The following is a 14,215-nucleotide window of genomic DNA, read 5'->3' on the forward strand; positions in this document are numbered from 1 at the left end:
CAAACTGAAATTGCAGAGTTATGACAAACTTAAAGAGAAGGTGCGAGACTGGTTACATTATTTTCAAATAAGAGAGGTTTATAACTTGGATAAAAAAATTGGTTTCCAGGTGGAAAAATCAAAGTTAGGAACAGAATTGTTAGAACCCAATGCTAAGATACTTTCAAGAATGTATAATCTGCTGTTGAAATGGAATACTGAGGAAGAAACAGTAAAATCTGCAATGATAAAATGGGCACAAGATATAGGATATAATATTATGTTTGCTGACTGGGAGAAGTTGTGGACCACCGGGATTAAATTTACGGCATGTAATGCCCTAAGAGAGAATATTATGAAAATGATGTACAGGTGGTACATGACTCCAGTCAAGCTTGCAAAAATATATCACTTGCCCGATAACAAATGTTGGAAATGTAAAGAAATCGAAGGTACATTTTTTCACCTTTGGTGGACGTGCCCAAGGATTAAGGCTTTCTGGGAAATGATATATAATGAACTGAAAAAGGTATTTAAATATACTTTCCCAAAGAAACCAGAGGCCTTTCTCCTGGCCATAGTTGGCCAATTGGTGTTAAAGAAGGATAGAACTTTTTTTATGTATGCTACAGCAGCAGCAAGAATTCTCATAGCAAAGCATTGGAAGACACAAGATCTACCCACCTTGGAAGAATGGCAGATGCAACTAATAGACTATATGGAAATGGCGGAAATGACTGGCAGAATCCGAGACCAGGGAGAAGAGTTGGTGGAAGAAGATTGGAGGAAATTTAAAACTTATTTACAGAAATATTGTAAAATTTTTTGAATGCTGATGACATTGAAATGAATTGAGGGGGTTCTAGCAACAAGGTAAAATGTAAGATGGGATTGATAATAGATAAACTAATAGGACATGAATTTGCGGAACCAATTTTTAAAAAGGGATACAAAAAAGGGAGACGTGAGGAAGTCAGGAAAATAAGTTAACTAAAGATGAGAAATTAAGAAAGAGGGAGTTTTTGGTTTCTTTTATGTGTGTTTTTTCTTCTTCTTTTTTGTGTTTAATGTTTGTATTTTTGTATTTTGTAATTTTGTATTTTTCTGAACTTTTCTATTGATAAAACCTAATAAAATATTATATTAAAAAACCCCACAAATCTCTGGACAGTCACAAGCCTGACTAGCATATTGATGAATTTGCAATAAAGTGTTTGCACACACGCACATCTGCATGGGGTGTGTCTCCAGTTAGAAATCCAGGCTGGTCTCCCCCACCTGGCATTTCTTTCTTGTTCAACATCTGGCTATTTCCACACAAGCAACATGGAGCATTGGGAGACAAAGGTTTTCCAGGGCATGCGCTGCGTGCCTAAGGACTGCCTCTGCCCAGCCAGAGTCCTCCTAGTCCCGTGAGTGATTGACGACTAAGGTCATCCTCCTTCCAGAGCCGCCACTCACGTTGGGAGAAAAAAAGGCAAGTCAAACCCAGCCAGCCCCAGCCCAGCATCTGCCCCAACTGAAGCTGAGGGCTGGTCAGCTGTCCACAGATCACAGCAGGGGGCTTCCAGTCACCTGTCATCAACACATGATGGATGGATTGGAGTGGACACTTCCCCCTTGCCCCCTGTGGCCGACTGCAGCCTCAAGGCTCCTGGTGGTGGGCTAGATCTCTCCTTTGAACTGAAACGCCTTTGTTGTTGGCAAAGGCAGCAGAAGAGGAAGGGGGATTCTCACATCAGGTACCAAAGGCAGCGGCAGGGTCTCCTGGGACCTGTTTTCATGGGATGGCAGAGGAGGCGGTGGCAGCCAGGACCCCTCAAACCTGGAGTCATCAGTGCCACAGAGGGGGGTTTGCAAAGGCCATGCGTGTGGCTGCAGCAGTGGCAGTGGGGGCCTCTTTGGTGATGGAAGGAGTTTCTGGCAGATGCTCCTGTGCTAAACCAGGTTTAGATGTTCCAAGGCCCCAAAGCAAAGGACAAAGCCACCCTGTGGGCCTCAGGCTCCGAGGTTGGGGATGAGGAGAAAGCAGGATTGGGGTGGGGGTCGGGGCGGAGCAAGGCCCTCTCTAAATATAGGCCCCAGTAGGAAGAAACCTGCCTCTCGCCCCCCCCCCAGTCTAACGCCTCCATATTCCCTCCGCCTGGCAACAGGCTGGCCCTCAAAATACCCTTGCAAATCCCAGCCATAAAAATTCCCCGTAGTAGAGCATGCCAGAGGAGCAGCAGGCTAAATTGAGAGGCATGAGCTCAGAGCCCTCTTCTGAAAAGGCACCATAAAGGGGGCAGAAATGTGCTGGGGGGGGGGGGAGGACCTCTGTATGGGACCAAAGTTGTTTATTTATAGAAATACTTATATATTGCTATATCATAAAAATATATCATAGCCATGAGCAGTTTACAGTGATATAAAAACATGAAACCAGACAACAAAATCCATAGACCTCTGTGGAATGAAGTCTTCTTAATTGCCCGCATAGGCCTGGTGGAATAAAGTTGTCTTCAGCAGGTATTTAAAAGTTGGCACAGAAGGCACCACAAGCTTTTGCCTTTGGCCGTTGCCTGAGGTTGTTTACCCTCGCAACAAATGAGCCCCATCTCTGAGGCTCCATGCAGCGGGAGGGGGGGGTGGCAGCAGACCCTCCCGCAAAGGCAGCGCCACCAGATGCGGGCACACCCATCCATGCCAGGCTCTCTCCGCCCTGTTCCCGTTTCTCCACAGCATCTTCTGCAGCGTGCAGGACCCATCTGCTCCTTCTGAGGCAGACTAGCCTACAAGACGTCCCTGCTTCCTGTTGCCTTCTGCGCATGCTTTGAACATCTCTCTCACACATGCAGACACGCTCATGGATTCACCCTTTCCTTTGTAAGTGGAAGGCAGGTCCACCCTCAAAGGGCCGGGCAACATGGGGCACATTGTCAGCTTCTAGGCCAGGAGAGAGCCTCGCTGGCAGGTGGGGAGGAGGGGGGCTGGAGAAGGAAGGCACCCGGCCTTGCCCTCCCTTGCCCTCAAAGCCCAGCCTCCCACCGACAAGCGGGCTGCTGCATCAGCAAGCCCCCCCTGCACCTGCCCCTCTTCCCCACAAAGCCCCCTTTGTCCAGGTAACCTGACACCCTGAGAGATGGGATAGAGGCAGGGGGGTCCCCAGCAGAGGAGCTCAGGCAGGGAATTTGGCTCTTGGGCATAACAAAGGCCGGGAAGGGGGAGGGGGCTGCCAGGCCTTTGCTGTCTGGCCCATTGAAATGCACGCAGACCCCTTCCTCCCACGCAGAACCCCCTCCCCCTCCTGCCATTGTGGCATCTCCAGGCATGCTCACAAGCACCTTCCTTCCCTTCCTGGGAGGGGGGAGGGAAGCGGAGGTCTCTGATATAGTCACAGAGCCCAAGGGGTAGCCATGGCAACCTGTGGGGGGGGGGGAGGGAGAGAAGCAGCACCCCCCACAAGGCGCATTGTGCAGAACAAGGCTATGGAGAGACCAGAACAATGTGGGCCTTGTGGGGTTGCAAAGGCAGGGAGTGGGGCAGGGGCGCAAGGGGGTGGGAACGGGAGCAGCCCCACTCACACAGGTTGCAGCTCAGGGGTCCCCATTCCAAGAGTCTCTCAGAGAGAGCTGAATGAGCAGTGCTGGCCAAGGTCTGGAGTGGGACCTTCTGCACTCAAAGCAGGTGCTCAGTCACAGCGCATTGTGATTCTCCCTTCCCAAAAGCGACACATCAGCAGAAGGCTGAGCCCGCCTCTCCCCAAATGGTGTGCCTGAGCCCCTTGCCAGGAGTTCCCCAGCATATAGACTGCAGAAGCCCTTAAACATGCCAACCTAAGGAGGAAATCAGGAAGGAGCTGAGGCAAACTGGAGGCTGGGGGTGCCACTGATGCCAGCCCCGTGTCCCCTTGCCCTCCTGGGATGCAGCTGCTGGAATCGTTCTGGGTGCCCGCTTGGACTTGGGCTTCACCTCCATGCAGCACTCAGGCGGGAGCAGCTGCTGACTCTGCTACAAGTCTCTCTTCTTCTTCTTCTTCTTCTTCTTCTTCTTCTTCTTCTTCTTCTTCTTCTTCTTCTTCTATCCATTGTAGCCAAGTAAGATTGTCTTCCATGAACACGGTCTTAAGAGTGAGTCTGTAAGTGACTGTGGAGGCAAATTCTGGATCCACAGGTCCTTCCACGGTGGGGACATTGCTTTCTGGGCAGGAGTTGATCACGGTGAGGATTTGCCAAGCATGCCTTCCACTTAGCACATTTCTCCCTTGGTTCCTAAGTTCGAGTGTCTTCAAAGTCCATGACACCTTTGGTAAAGGCTGTTCTCCAGCTGGAGTGCTCCCAGTTTATACTACATTTTTTTAGATTTGTCTTGAGACAGTCTTTAAACCTTTTTTGTTGACCACTGGCATTACACTTTCCATTTTTAAGTTCAGAATAGAGTAGTTGCTTTGGAAGACGTTAATCAGGCATCCGCACAACATGACCAGTCCAACGAAGTTGATGTTGAAGAATCATTGCTTCTTTGCTTCTTCCAGTACACTGATATTAGTTTGCCTGTCTTCCCAAGTGATGTGTAAAATTATTCGGAGATACTGTTGATGGAATCTTTCGAGGAGTTGGAGATGGCGTTTATAAGTGGTCCATGTTTCACAAGCATATCCTGCCTTTGTTCTTGGACCAGGGAAGGCGCTTCTCTTCCACCAAGGCCAGGTGGGGAAGGGGACCCCAGCAGACCCCAAACCACCAGAAAAGCCTCTGCACAGCCATCACAACAGATTCAGCCTTGGGATAAAATGGCAGGAATGCCACTTGCCTGCCACCCCCACTAGCCATATGCCTCCCCCCACCCAACAGCCTGTCTCTCTCCCTGCCTGAGGCTTAGTTGGCATCTGCTCCCCCGGGGAGGGGGTTCAATGCCTTGCCCCAGGCTGATCCTTGGGGTGTGGGGGGGGGGAAGGATCAACTGGAGGAGAGTACCTTTGAGGATGGGCAAGGGATGCATCCTCCCCCCCAGCTCTCTCACAGCTTCAGTTGGGGGGTGTTCTGGGCCAGAGGCTGCAATGGCAGCTCTTTCCATCATGAGCAGCCTTGCCTGACAGACCAAAGCAAAGCAAAGGGATTCATTCACCTTGGAAATGCACCAGGCTGGGAGGGTCTTGTGATGCACCAATGCCGCAGGGATTCAGGTCAAGCTGGAGCAGCCCCCCAGCCCCCATGCCACGCAGAGCAAATATTATCTGTCCTGGAGCTGGTGGGGCAAAGGGTGGCCACAGCTTGGCTGGGCCAGGCCTGCCCTGCCTTTCCACTCCCCCCAGCTGCTCCCAGGCGGTGACAGGCTCTTGCTAAGTGAGGTAATAGGCAATTGATTTTGTTCCGTTTTGCAGTGGGCAGTAATAAATCACACGCCCTGTCAGAGGGTGTTTCGCACATTCAGAGAGAGTGTGCCAGCAATTAACCAGCAGAGAGCTCAGAGAGGGAGAGGCGGCCTTGGATGCAGGAGACCAAGGCTTGGCTGCGGCTTGTGGCAGGCCATTCCCATGGGCCTTGAAGGAGCCAGAGGGCGCTGACAGGGCACAGGAAGCAGTGCCGGTTTCCTTGAAAGAGAGGGGGCCACGAGAAGCGAGGCTGGCAGCGTGCCCCTGTCCTCCTCACACACAGCTGGGCCTGCTTTGAGCCCTTGGCCATCCCCGGGGGGGGGGGGGAGCAAGGGCCACCACTGCCTTTGGCTCACAGTGTGTGGGCGGAGCAGACTGTTTGCCAGCTTCTGCTCTGGAGCTTCTGTGACTCTTATGGGGATTGTGCGGTTGAGATTCCTGAATTGCAGGGGGTTGGATTAGATGACCTCTGGGCATCGCTTCCAACTCTACAATTCGATGGTTCTCTGATGGCCCACTCAGTTGCATTTCCGGGCGCAGCCCTGCCTACCCTCCCTGCTTGGGCTTCTCAGTAGCTTGGCATGGCATGCTGTGTCAACGGAGCCCTGCGGCTGGATCAGGCCAAAGTGGGGCCATCCCGGTCAGCATCGTCTTCTGATAGGGACCACGCAGATGTCCAAGGAAAGCCTGGAAGCTGGACCTGAGCACAGCAACAGCATGCTCCTCGCTTGGCATCCCCAGCAAGGGGCCTTCAGAAGCACAGCTGCCTCCCACGGTGAAGGCAGTGAATGGCAGAGCATGACCATTTATGCTTTATGAATTTGTCCAATCCTCTCTTTCGCCATCCCTGCTTCCTGTGGGAGGGAGTTCCACAGTTTAACTGCATGACCAGGTACTTTCTTTTGTCTGCTCTGAATCTTTCACTGTACAGCTTCATTGAATGCCCCATGTTGAGTATTATGAAAGTGGAAGGAAAGCTTTTCTCTCTCTTCTTTCATCTGACCTCTGACTCCCCTTGTCTTCAAACAAAGAAGCCTCGTGTTGTCACCTCATGCAGGAGTTTCTTCAGCCCCTGGATCCTTCCGGTCTATCTTTTCTGAACCTTTTCTAGCACCACAATATCCCCTTTGAGGTGAGGCAACCGGAACCATGCACGACATTCCAAGAGTTGTCACTCTGTGGCTTTTATTTGGGGCAGAGTCTCTGTGGATGCTCAGCTTTGGCGTTACTGAAAGAGCAGCTTTATGGAGATGGTTAAAAGTGCCCCCATTCCTAGAGAGCACCTGGAACATGTGATGCAAAAATACAGAAAAGGGTGCTCTTGAACATGTGCAGAGTGCACTCCCCTCACCCCACTGAATGTAGTCCCCATGCATTAGGCAACCCTGCCCCTCCCTCTATGGGACTTGGGCTCTGGCTGCTCCCCCTCCTCTAGGCAAGGGGTTCCCCTCACAGACAGCAGTCAGCATCAGGGGCAGAGTATGGGAGAGCGCCAACGCCTCTGAGCCGGCTCTTCTGTCGCGTGTTAGGCAGGAAGAGGCTTGCATCGCCCCACCTGGCAGCACCTTCCTTCCCCCCACCTCATCTGCCAATGTGGGTCCTCTAGACAACTCTCCTGTGCCTTTGCTCTGAGAAGAGAGTCACCCGCCTGAACTAGCAGCTAAGCGGGGTCCTTGTGGCACAGGCCCCCATCCTGGCTATGACAGGCGCGTCACTTTGAGTTAAATCAGCCCAGCAGCGGCCTGAGAGCGCTTCCACTCCCTGCGGTCACAAGATTTTCTGTGCTCCAGAGATGACATGTTCAACCCCCAAGTGCCCTTCGGAAGTGAAGATGGGAGAAATTGGTGGAACATCTTGACTCCTTGGGAATGGCTGTAGAGTGGGTTGGGGGAGAACACCACCCTTGTGTAATTCAGAAAGCAAAGCAGGATCGATAGGGATGGCAGCCATTCAAGGGAGATTGGCAGCAAAGTTCTGCTTTCAACTCTCAGGCTCATCACGATTAATAATAATAATAATAATAATAATAATAATAATACTGCATTTTACACATATCTAGTGTTGCTCAGGAGCTCAGGAGCTGAAGCAGAGACGCCATAACTTCATGGAAGAGTGAAGGGCTGCAAGCCGGGGCCAGGGCAGCCCCCAGGAAGAAATGCTTTTGCAGGCCCCTGCAGGCCCATGACCCTCCTTAGAACACAGCAGTCTTGGGAGAGAGCCAGAGAAGCCCCCATGCCCTTCCTTCTCCCTTCTGCACTGCACTGGGCAGCCCCAGGTTGTCTCCTGTTGCCATCGCTGCCCCTCCAGAACCTTCAGCTCACAGTCTTTGGGGGAAAGTATTCTGCCACAGTGCGCCTGGGGTAACCATTTGCTAAGCCTGTAACATTGTGGTTACAGGCAGGTAGCCATGTTGGTCTGCCATAGTTGAAACAAAATAAAATAAAAAATAAAAAGGTGCTACTGGAAGGATTTTTTTATTATTTTGTAACATTGTTCTGAGAGATGAATGCAGTTTTACCACACTTCTACATCTGATCATAAATCTTGCACAGCAGGAAGATGGATGGGAATTTCCTCTCAACTTGGCAGGACTTTATGGGCAATTGACTTGACAGGTATCCATCCACATGTGCCAAGTAGTTGCATTGGAGAGCTTGCTGCATAGTTAACTGAACACCATCAAATGCATTCAAGTGCATGGAATCAGCACTTTCTGTTCATGGCCAGCAGAGGGAGTTATTGCTTCAGGAAAGCCAACAGCACCTTAGTTTGGGCTCTTCAAATGGATCTGACTGGCCTGGTTCACACAACCTAGTAAGCTGCCTTTCCTGGTAATCCATGAGCTGCTGCTAAGGCTTGCTGATGTCTACAGCTGTTGCTTAGCAGAGAGAACTCCTCACCACCAGCCTGGGTTCTCCAGACCTTGGCTTAGCTCAGGGCAGCTCAGGAGGAAAGACCGGGAAGGAGCAAGGCATTTGGGGGCTCTTGGGAGACCACCTTCTGTACAGTCCCAGTGAGACATTGCTTAGCTTCTGGTCATGCCAGCTGGGGCAGCGTGTGTGCAAAAGGCTCCGTCCTCTCCTGATTCTGGGAGTGACCCTAGGGCAGGGGGGCTCCTCACCTCTCTAGAGACCCCTCTGACATCCTCCCCACCACCACCGGCAGGTCCACAGGCAACCACAGGGCTCCCTTTCTGCTGTATTTCAATTCCTGGGTGTCTGCTGCATCCTGCCAGCTGCTGGCAGCAGGCAGGAGCTGTGTGCCTAGTCTCTAAAGGAGACTGTTTGGAAGGGGATATTGCAAGTTAAGTCACCTTGATCTTGCCTTTGATTTCCTGGGCTGCTACAGCATTGCTCTGTGTTCTCCAGCTGTGCTACTTAAGTGTAATTATTACTTGGAGAGATCTCAAAGCTCCTATTGGGAGTCAGGGTTAATAATTAATTACCACTTTCTTTTAACTAACCAGACAGTGGGTTTTCTTCCGAAAGATGATAATAAATCTGTTTATATTAGTGGCTTTGACGTCCCATTGACATTCCCTGCTGCAGCAAATAGTGTGACCATGTCCTGCAGCTTAGGTGGGGAGCTGCCCCCCCCCATTTCATTGGGACTTTGCAAGCCCCAGGACAACATCGCCTGCAGAGACCTGATTCCTTTACCTTATGATGCCCAGGGCTGCACCTGGGTTGGGGGGGGGGTTGGATGAAAGTAGGTGCTCCACTCTTGAGCTGTGGGTCTTGAGTCAATGCTGCCATGCCCACCTCTGCCCCTGTGTGTGTCTGTAACAGAAGACCCTCCTCCAGCACAGGCTGCTTAACAGAAACACCACCCAAAGGTCCCTCAAACTGGACAGGGAGCGGATGGGTTCTAGTCTTCACCCCACTCTGCATTCTTGCTCCATGAATCCTCTGCTCCTGTTGACTAAAGGGAGAAGCAGCCCATGGACTTAGGGAACGGCACCTGCTGACCTTGCCCCCGAGAACCCAGGGAACCAGGCCAGGCCCTCCTGGCAGAGCCCCACCCAAGTGCCCTTCCTTGGTCACACCAGATTGTGACAGAAGGCTGAGGGAACTGGATAGAAGGTTGAGAAAGAGGAAGGGAAACAGGTTTGTGGGCAGTGGAGGGGGGTCAGACTGCATGATTCCCCGAGTCCCTTTGAGTTCTTGAAGTTCTATACCCAGTGTGGGTTAGAATCTAATAGAGGAGGTTGCTGAACTGGTCACACAAGTTTCTTGGGAAGACAATGAGCTTAGCTGGCCACTGAAGTGTCCTCATCCGCATCTCAAAAGAATGATCTAGGTTGCAAGATGGGACCTCAACTCATGGGCTGGCCTTTCCTCCACCCCCCTCACCTAAATGCTAGAGAGCCAGATAGATGCTTGCTCTTTTGCTGGATCCAAAGCAAGATCTGTTGGGTGTTGATGCTGTGAGCCCCTCCATCTTATGCTCAGGTTATATTTGTGTGTAAATAAAACCACATATCCAAAAGACAGCAGAGTCTCTGTTGACCTTCATTTCAAGGAAACAGAACCCTGAGTGAATGCTGCAACCCTTGGAGTCTCTCACGTGACTCGGAGGTCAGGGTGGCCTGTAACAATATCATAGGTATAAGGAAGAGTGAGGAGGAGCAGAGTGAAGCAGCCCCAGACATTTCTGTGCATGAATGAAGAGAAAGGGACCCCATCATCACTTTGGCCTAGGACCCTCGTACCTATGGGACCACCTCTCATGGTATGCCCCACGGAGGACCTCACGGTCTACAAATAATAACAGCTTGGAGATCCTGGGTCTCAGAAATTAGGCTGGCCTTGACTAGGCCAAGGCCTTTTTGGCCGTGGCCCCAGCCTGGTAGAACGCTCTGCCACAAGAGGCCAGGGCCCCGTGGGATCTGACATCTTTCTGCAGGGTCTTTGGTCAGGGCTCAACCTGACTCCCCTTCTCTCTTTGTATAAGAACTAGTATGAAAGAGGCCTCCCAGCATTCTCACAGGCCCATATAAGAACAGCATAAACAGTTGGGCCTGATGAGCATTTACTGTTCCCAACCCTAATCCTGAGGAAAGCCACCTAATTAGATTTTAATTTGATCCTGACTTGTTTTTAGGAGGTAATTTAATTATTGTTTGATTTTATACCAATGTTATATATTTGATGTTAGCTGCCCTGAGCCCAGTCTCAGCTGGGGAGGGCAGGATACAAATAAAAGTTATCATCATCATCATCATCATCATCATCATCATCATCATCATCATCACCCCTGCCTTCCCCAAGAGACAGAAACTAACAGGAGCAAAATGGCCAGCTTCTTTGGGGCAACCCAGCCAGGTATGAAGAGGTTGGGGAGGGTGTTTTGCACTGGGACTGCTTCACCTCCCTTCAGGGTCAGGTTTCTTCTTGCAAGCAAATTTTAAGTGGTTGTTTAGCTGCTTCACTCCATTCCAAGGCTGGTGTGCTACCTGGGCGCTCTGGGGAGGCCTGGTACCCCCCTCGAAACCAGCCAAGGCTTTGCCTCTGGGATGCCAGTGGGGCAGGGAGAAGAGAACCACTTGCTATTTTGGGATCCCCAGAGTGGTGCTGCTCTCTGCTGCCATCCATGCTGCCTCTTTGCAGTGGGAAGGAGGTCTTCGTTTGTCTGCCTGGTCTGTGGCTCTGAGATTGGGAGGCGGTGGTGGTTGCTACAGAGAGGAGGGCTGGCTCAGGGCCCAAAGTTCTGTTGTTTCCAGAAACATCTAATTGATGAGGCCATAAAGCAACATTATGTTTCCCTGACACAACAGTGATGCTCCTTCCCATGGTATTAATTGTCAATAAAAGTTAAATGAGGATGCCAGCTGAGACTGAGTGGCACTCGGGCACTTACGAGGCTTGTGCCATGCCGTGCCCCGGCTCTTGAGCCCACCCAGCTCATGGTGGTTCGTGGCGGCTGTGATAATGCACCACTTTAATTCAAGACGTCCCAGCTGACTGTGGAGGGCAAGCAAAGAGTCAGTCAAGAGCCGGAAGGGCCTCCCAGCCCAGGACACCCTGGGGATCCAAGGCTCCTGAATGTTGGAAGGGCAGAAGCAAGATGCAAGAAGGCAGGTGGGCAGGTGGAGAAGACTCCTTGGCTTCTGTTTTCCTACGCCTTGAGTTATACTAATATATATATATATTTGATGATATTTTATTAAGTTTTGACAATACAAGCTTTAGAAAGATAGAAAAAGCAAAAAGGCATAAAAAATACAAAGTTATAAAATACAAAAATACAGACATTAAACACACAAAAAGAAAAAACACATATGAAAAAAAGACAAAAATGCCCTCTTTCTTGATTTCTCCTCTTTAGTTAACTTATTTTCCTGACTTCCTCGCGTCTCCCACTTTTGTATCCCATTTAGAAGTTGGTTCAGCAAATTCATGTCCTATTAATCTGTCTATTATTAATCCAATCTTACATTTTACCTTGCTGCTAGAACCCCTGCAATTCATTTCAATGTCCTCAACATTCAAAAAATTTACAATATTTCTGCAAATAAATTTTAAATTTCCTCCAGTCTTCTTCCACCAACTCTTCTCCCTGGTCTCGGATTCTGCCAGTCATTTCTGCCATCTCCATATAGTCTATTAGTTTCATCTGCCATTCTTCCAAGGTGGGTAGGTCTTGTGTCTTCCAATGCTTTGCGATGAGAATTCTTGCTGCTGCTGTAGCATACATAAAGAAAGTTATATCCTTCTTTGACACCGATTGGCCAACTATGGCCAGGAGAAAGGCCTCTGGTTTCTTCGGGAAAGTATATTTAAATACATTTTTCAGTTCATTATATATCATTTCCCAGAAGGCCTTAATCCTTGGGCACATCCACCAAAGGTGAAAGAATGTACCTTCAGTTTCTTTACATTTCCAACATTTGTTATCGGGCAAATGATATATTTTTGCAAGCTTGACTGGAGTCATGTACCACCTGTACATCATTTTCATAATATTCTCTCTTAGGGCATTACATGCCGTAAATTTAATCCCGGTGGTCCACAACTTCTCCCAGTCAGCAAACATAATATTATGTCCTATATCTTGTGCCCATTTTATCATTGCAGATTTTACCGTTTCTTCCTCAGTATTCCATTTCAACAGCAGATTATACATTCTTGAAAGTATCTTAGCATTGGGTTCTAACAATTCTGTTTCTAACTTTGATTTTTCCACCTGGAAACCATTTTTTTTGTCCAAGTTATAGACCTCTCTTATTTGAAAATAATGTAACCAGTCTCGCACCTTCTCTTTAAGTTTGTCATAACTCTGCAAATTCAATTTGTCACCTTCCTGTTCTAAAATTTCCCAATATTTTGGCCATTTAGCCTCCATGTTGAGTTTTTTCAAAGCTTTCGCTTCCATAGGTGATAGCCACCTTGGGGTTTTACTCTCCAGAAAGTCTTTGTACCTTGTCCAGACATTAAACAGTGCTTTCCTGACAATATGGTTTTTAAATGCCTTATGTGCTTTTACCTTGCCATACCATAAATATGCATGCCACCCAAATATGTTGTCATACCCTTCAAGATCCAAAACATCTGTATTCTCAAGAAGTAGCCATTCCTTCAGCCAGCAAAAAGCTGCTGACTCATAATAAAGTTTTAAGTCTGGCAGGGCAAACCCCCCCTCTGTCTTTAGCATCGGTAAGAATCTTAAATTTTATTCTGGGCTTTTTGCCCTGCCAGACAAATCTAGATATATCTCTTTGCCACTTCTTGAAGCAGTCCATCTTATCAATGATTTGCAACGATTGGAATAAAAATAACATTCTCGGCAATATATTCATCTTAATGACAGCAATTCGACCCAGCAAGGAAAGCTTCAGATTCGTCCAGATTTCTAGATCTTTTTTCACCTCTGACCAGCATTTCTCATAATTATCTTTAAATAAGTTCACATTCTTGGATGTCATATTCACCCCCAAGTATTTTACCTTCTTTACTAATGTTAAATCTGTCTCTTTCTGAAACCTCTCTTTCTCTATCGGCGTCAAATTTTTCTCCAAAACCTTAGTTTTCAATTTATTCAATTTAAAGCCTGCCACTTGACCAAAATCCTGGATTACTTCTAGGGCCCTCTTAGTGCTGGATATCGGCTCCTGTAATGTCATAACGAGATCATCTGCAAAAGCTTTAAGTTTGTATTGTTTAACTCCGACCTGAATACCTTGTATCAAATGGTCCCTTCTGATCATATTTAGCAAAACCTCCAGGACCAAAGTAAAAAGTAATTAACTAATTTTTTTTTGGGGGGGGGTAGATGCACCTTCTTAGATTTAGCAAAAGTCAGGAATAACTCAATAGTTGAGGTTTTAAGGGAAGCTGCCATAGAAGCAGGGACAGAATTCTATGTGAGCTGGGGATGACAGGCTGGAACAGAGAGTCGCCAAGGATGACTTTTTGCTGTGCTTGGAATCCAGTGTTGCTCTCCTGCAGGAAGCAAGCCGCTCTGGATAGGCGAGTGCTCTGAACTCTCACCACCTAGACACTGGTTGTAAATACATGTAAAGAAACTGTATCTCTTAAAGAAACCGCAGTCTCCAAATGGCTAATTTGTGAAAGACACACAACCCTGGCTGAGTGCCAAGTGGAGATTTTGCCTGGCTTCAGGGTGCCATGGTAGGCACAGCAAGGAGGGTCAGCGAATGCTGGAGTCTGCAGGCAGATACCTCCCTCTCTATCCTGCCTCTCCCCATCAATTCTGGGGGCCACTGCAGTTAAGCCATGCAGTTCCCACGAAAGGTGTGTGTGTCACCATGTTTAACAGCACACGTGCTGGTCAGGCAAAAGAGAGAGAGAAGTGGGGCTGCAGCCCTCACCTCCCCAGACTTCAATGTGCAAATCTTCGCCCTGTGGCCAGATGGTGGGCCTG

This window comes from Podarcis bocagei, assembly GCF_964188305.1.
Source record: "Podarcis bocagei genome assembly, chromosome: 16".
Taxonomy (NCBI): Eukaryota; Metazoa; Chordata; class Lepidosauria; order Squamata; family Lacertidae; genus Podarcis; species Podarcis bocagei.